Here is a 6,647-nt window from a genome sequence, read left to right on the forward strand (position 1 = left end):
TTTGATTAATGGTATCTCTGAATTTCATCCTAAATAAATATTACTTTTACATTTTTTTAAATTAGATACTCCTAAGGTAAAGTTTAAATGATTATTATCTACATGATGAATGCAAGAAGCAAAAATTTCAGAGATCTGAAGCAGTTCTGAGATCTGAACATGTAGAAATGAAGGAAAAGGTGAAATGCTATGAATCATGACTTTTTCTTGAACTGAATTCTTGAATGTAGTACATAAAATTTATCTTTTTACTAACTACAAATGTTACGTGTTTTCAAGTAGAGCTTTTGTCTTGATTTACTGAACTTTGCACTTTTTCATTCCCTTCAGAAGTATATAGATACTTCCAATGACTATGTAAAAATGTATTTTAAATATATTTTTTATTTGTTAACAGTTTGCCTCACTTCAAGATAATGTGTGAATCCTAGACTGTAGATTTGCTAAAAACAGGTTTTCTTTGGTTTCAAACTGTGAACTTATTTTCAGAAAATCCTTGAGATTTATTTGTTTTAGGGCCCTTAGAATTGTTAATAACTCCTCATTCTTTGCCCATTTTATAATTACATTGAGATAATTTTGAGAAACAAGTAGAAATTAAGCTACTATAACATTATGGTTTACACTGTACCTTTCACTTTTAAAAATACTTAATTTATATTGTTTGAATCATAAAACATTTTTTTAAAAGTTTTTGTTCACTTACCAAAGTCGACAGATTGTCTGGTATTCTTTTATGTATAAAGAAATTTTAAATGTAGATTTTTCTTTATCAAAAAAGTTATATATTGATGGTAGAAACAGTGGTAGTTGCAGTAGTAGTCACTGTCATCATCTTAACATGCTGCTGCTCCTGATTGCAGATGGCATATGCCAGTAACACTTGTAAAAATAATCTTTTAGCTTTGTAACATATTGCATATTGTTAGTACATGTCTGTTGTGTCAAAATGAATACTATAAAATACTAATATAAAATGGTGTAGAAGACTGATGTATATATTAGGTAGACGTTAATATTTTGTTTCTGTCAAAAGGACCACATGCAAAAGTGATGCCAAACAGCTAGCAATAATGAATGATTTAAATATAACTTGTTATTTCAAAATAAAGTCTTAAAAGAGAATGGAAAAACTACTAAACACAATAAAATTAGATTTTCACATGGAGAAAACTGATAGTACTTAATGGAAATCTGTTCAATCAGAAAAGTATAGGTTATTAAAAACACTATATAAAAATAAATCAGTGGATTTAAATTAATATATTTCTATATTTTATGTTAAAGATAAGTTCTTTATCTTCTTTTCTAATATATATTTAATGTAAATTGCACACACTCCAACTATTGCCTTGCTTTTGCATATGAAAATAGGAAATACTGACTTTGTTTTCTAAGTTATTAAATGTGAAATTGGTAGTTTGCATCAGCCTATTTATAAAAGTAATGTTATTTCCAAGAAAATGTTATTATTAGTATTGACCATGTATTTGTTAGACTTTTTACATTCTTTTTCTGATGTTATTTATTTCACTGATAAATACAATTGGTTGACTAAATGAAAATGCCTACCCGCTCATCTAACATGCACCAAGTCTATTTTACCTCATACTGAATGTTCTCAATATTATAATTTGCTATCTAAAATAATTAAAAATATGGAATTTGCTTTGCCTTTGACTATATTTTGTATCATGTTGCATACATGGAAAAGCTGCTCTTTATAACAGTCATACAAATGTGGATAAAAACTGAATTGACTCAAGTTCTTTATAATTCTGCCATTATACTAAGTGGGAATAAATAAAATATCCTATACAATTAAAATGGAAAAAATAGTAAATCACAGCGATTCCCCTACATTTTATCACTCTTGAACTTCACCATCTATAAAATGGGAGGTAAAAATATCTCACTAGATTTTTGTTTACATAATTGCTTTTAATTAAATGTTTTGAAAATAGCAATGTACTAAATACATGTATGCTATTATTCTCTATTTCCTTCTGCAACCTAATCTTTGGAAAGATGAAGCTATACATTAAATTTTAGTATACTCTATGCAGAAAGTCTGCATGATAAAAGGTCTATGGTATTTATTAGAATCATTTCATATTAGAAATTAACTTTATTGTTCTTATTATAAAATATAACTGTAAAACAACCTGTCTTACATTCTTATATTATCTTAAAATAAATATACTGACTCTTGAATCAAGAAGCTTAGTGCTTTACTTTTATGTGTATCTGTGGACTAGCATCTTTGAAAAATGTTACCTCCAGTCTGTGGAAATCTTTGCTGGTTACTAAACCTTCATGTATCTTATAACCATATAATACATGCCAATAAAATTAACTTCATCAATACTTTAAGTAAATAAGTCACAGCCATAAAACCTCTCATAGTAATTAATAGGAATTCATACATTATAGAACTGTGGTCATAGTTATTGAAGAGCTTTTCAGAAACTTTAAATGAGACTTAATGGAATATCAATTTTACATTACAGAACTGATTGTTTAAATAGCTTAAAATGATTAAACCAACATTAAAGCAGCCTCAAAGCATTGTTTTCATCTTTTAATTGGCGACATTTTTACTTAATGTCTCATGAAATAATGCATCATGCAATCAATCACATCTTAAATTCTGTAAAATATTATGATGAAAATCAGCATGAAGTTATAATCCTCATTTTATCTTTATAATTTTCTTTATATCACTATCATTCTTGGCACACATCTTAAAAACTGAGTAATGTACCTTGTAATTATGACTATGTATATACATATACAATGCTCACAGGAAGTAAAAAGCATATTGTAAAAGTTTTCTAGAAAAGATAAATGCTGTCTGGTACTGTAAATGAAAAGAACAAATGTTTTTGAGAAATAGAATAGAAAAAAATAAGGAAATGGAAAGAAATTTTAAGGGCATAAATTTCAAAAATTGGGATTGAATAAAGTTTTTAGAAAAACATTTAAATAAATGCAAGTTAAATCAATAATGATAATACATCTTTTCACATGTCAGATTAAAAAATAGAAATGTTTTATAGTGTATAGTATTGATAAATGTATGGTGAAAAGTTTGTGAGGCTATAAATTTGGGTGCAATACCTTTGAAGGACAATAAAGAAATATCTCAAAGTTTTGACCTACTGTTTTACTTCCAGGATTTTAATATCCAAAAACATATAAGATTGCATGTCAACACAGATATCTATACAATGAAATAGTATATCACTATGAAAAAATAATAAAATCCATTATCATGCTCATATTAGATGATCTGCAAGATATTTTCATAGGAGCAAAGCAAGGTACAGAATACTGTATAATGTTACGGATTGTACTTAAAATACATTAAGTCAAAGAGTTCTACAGGAGTAAAATAAAAACCAGTATGCCCATCACATCTATCCTTATTTATGTTGTTCAGGAACAATTACTTTCAAGTCTTTTAGTTTCTTTTGGCACCTACCTTCATTTTTCAAGATAATATGCCTATATCAATATTTCATGATTGATTTAATTTTTAGAGTGACTATTATCTTCTTACAGTATGAGATGAAGATTTGGCTTTCTGCATATGCCCCCTCCAAAACACAGAGAAATAATTCCCCTTCCCCCATCTTTTCAGTTTAGCTAGAGCATAATTTTCATTAAATCAGCTGTCACATCATTCTTTTATATCCTCTCTTATACATTTTATTACTCTCCCTTTAGTTAATTTTCTCCTTGGTTTGGTTCATTTTTTGCATACCTGTCATTTGCCAGTCATTAAATCCTCCCCAGACTCATCTCCAGAACTAAACATATGTTGTTAATACATTCTAACACATCAGGTAGTGTGGACTTTTTTTATGATAATTTTAGAAATGTTTCTTGGAAATCTCCAAATTACTATTCTGTCTTAAATGGTGTTCTACTTCTGCTGCAGAACTGTCATTCTGGGATCTCCCTTCTCCATCTGTTGAAGGTTGTATTTTAACTTTCCAGCGCTAAGATCTTTCTTTTCTTTCATATTTTAGAGTGGAACATAATCCTCCATATATCCTGTGAAAGGCTGCATCATAAATAAATGTTTGATTCTACCCTCAAGTTGGGGTAACAAATTTGCCTGGAGGTGGAAATCTAGAATACCACACCTCTCCCCTCAGAACTTTGAAAGCATCGGCCCATTGTCTTTCCGCTTTCAAGGTTGTTTTCAAGAAAAATCAGATGCTATTTCGATTCCTGACCTGGGCTTTTTCTTCTCTGTAAATTAATAGAATCTTCTTTTTGTCCCTACTGTTCTAAAATGTTGTATTGATGTAACTTGGCAAAGGTATTTTACTTATTGGTTGTGCTACACATAACACATTGGTCCTTTCAATATAAAACTTTATAGCATTAATTTCTGAAAAAATAATGTAATTATTTCTTTGAGAACTTTCTCTCCTCTTGTTTTCTTTGTCTAGTTTTTTCTGGATTTTCTATTATTCAGCTATTAAATCTCCTATATTCAGTCTATACTTTCCCCTCCCTTTCTTATATCATTCTTTTTTGTACTATTTTAAATAATTTGGGAAACTTCTTATCACCTGTCCATTCTCTTGAGCTTTTTATTTGTTCCATAGTATTTAAGATTTTTCCCCCTGGACTTCCCTTTTTGTTTTCTCTTATTCTTGTTTTTATTGTCTCCTTGCATATTCAGTAACTTTTATTTGCACTGATTATTGAATGTCAGATTTTCTTCCTTTGTTGCTTCATTCCTTTTGTTTTAGTTGTGTTTTCAATGTCTCATAACAGACAAATATCTGGTAATCTTTTGTTGTGTGTTCATATTTAAAGACAAATAGGAAGCTCGGTGTGCATGATGAACTCTTGACTGATGAATTTCACTCATTTTGCTAAAACTCCGGCTGGACTATTTCATAGGGTGGGACTTGACTACCCATCTTTTCTCTCTTTTACCCATCTTTTCTCTCTGGTCTTTCACTGCTATTTTGTTCAGAGCTGAGTATAGGAAGATCTTTAATACTTTTCTCTTCCATATGCTAGCTCCCATCTTCAACTGTGCTATTCCCCCTATACATAGAATACCTATAGTTTGACCTCTGAAGAGTTTTCTGCTGGTAAAAGCATGTCATTTGGGGGAGGGGTAGTAGGGAGGCTGAGCTTGAAATGCTTCCTAACCAGAATTTCAGTCAATACTATTTACAATGTAACCTTCAGAGGTATTTGGATCTTTCAAATTCTAAACCTTTCAGTAACTGCAATGGTAAATCTGCCTTTCCCAGTGCGTCTCTGTTGCAGGCATTTAAGTTCTCTTGGTGTAGAAGTTAATCACCATCTGTTTCTGAGGTTTAAAAATTTTGTGCCTGTACACTCTGTTCTAGTTTTCTTTTCCTGAGAAAGCAAACCATGCTTTTCTGTCATTTCAGTATAATTTTAGTATGTTTTGTCATTTTAGTATAATTTCAAAGGGGAGTGAAAAAGATGTATGTCGAAAACATCATATTTAACCTTCACACTTAGAATCTCTCTGCAAGTGCCCATAAGGAACTTAACCATGGTTATCTTTGGAGATGAAGTCATAGGTACATATAATGAAGGAGACCATAAACTTTTATATATAGTGAACTGTTATTGAATTGTTTGGCTGTTGTTGCTGTGTGTTTGTTTGCTTTTTCAAGAAACACATTTTAAAAACTTGGGCTCTCAGTCTGGAAAAAGTGGAAATAAATCATGAAGGTCATCTGTTCGATGGATTTATTCTCCAAATTCCGAGTTTGGTTATGTCTTCTTAAAACTGGTTTCAAGAAAAATAAAAGTATTAATGGTTATAGTGTATTTATGGAACTATCACATGATTTAAGGTTGGAAGGTAAGGATGGCGAAGGGATTAATTGATAAAGGGATATTAGTAGCTATCAGTTACTGGGTTTAAAGAGTTAAAGATAGCAGTGAACCCTCTTATAAACATATTTTGGTACCCAAGAGACAAAGACCTGTACTTGGTTATTAATCTAATTCAATATGGCATTTCCTATTGCACATGTTCATGGATGGAACAAACTGCTTGAAGGTAAGGAGGATTAGTCTACTAGCAGATTTTAAACTGAGGTAAAATGAGAGTTTAGGACAGAATGGAAGACAATTAATAAAGATATTTCCACTCTATTACATATAATGCTTTACTCTGTGCAAGCTGTAGGTGCTATAAGAGTTAAAAGTTCAAGCTGAAAAATCTACAAAAAACCACTCTGAAAATCTATACTTTTTTATGTCATTGCACTTTGGTGCTAAGAGGTTCTCAAGAAAGTGAGTATCTTATGTACCATTTGTGCTGTAATATTTAATTACAGTGAGTGTACAGAAGATTAGCTGTCTCAAAGATTCTTTTGAAATCAGATTGCACATCAAAACTGCTTTGTGCCCTAAGTAAGCAAATTTAAGAAAGAGGAGAAGGTGATGTCAAGACTTATTGCAAAATGAACAAATAAAGGAATAGGATTTGCTTGGTGTTTAGCCTATTAAAGCATAGCCAAATGTCAGCCCTCATTTGTCAACTTAGATATGTTTTTCCAAAATTTACAAAGATTCAGACTATGGAAAGTATCCATTAGCCATTATTTGTACATGAGAAATAAATTATGCAA

General features: G+C 30.4%; 1 protein-coding gene across 2 annotated transcripts in view; it reads left to right on the plus strand.

Moving 5' to 3' along the window:
• MICU3 (mitochondrial calcium uptake family member 3) overlaps window positions 1-2,121 on the plus strand; it is a 71,775-nt gene extending 69,654 nt beyond the window's left edge. For both annotated transcript variants that reach the window (XM_037526297.2, XM_037526296.2), the window contains one exon: window positions 66-2,121. The gene's annotated coding sequence lies outside the window, so the exon portion shown is untranslated. The remainder of the gene's footprint in view (window positions 1-65) is intronic.
• Window positions 2,122-6,647: the final 4,526 nt, after the last annotated feature.

Source organism: Talpa occidentalis, unplaced genomic scaffold, assembly GCF_014898055.3.
Source record: "Talpa occidentalis isolate TD23 unplaced genomic scaffold, MPIMG_talOcc4v2.1 talOcc4.4, whole genome shotgun sequence".
NCBI classification, from domain to species: domain Eukaryota; kingdom Metazoa; phylum Chordata; class Mammalia; order Eulipotyphla; family Talpidae; genus Talpa; species Talpa occidentalis.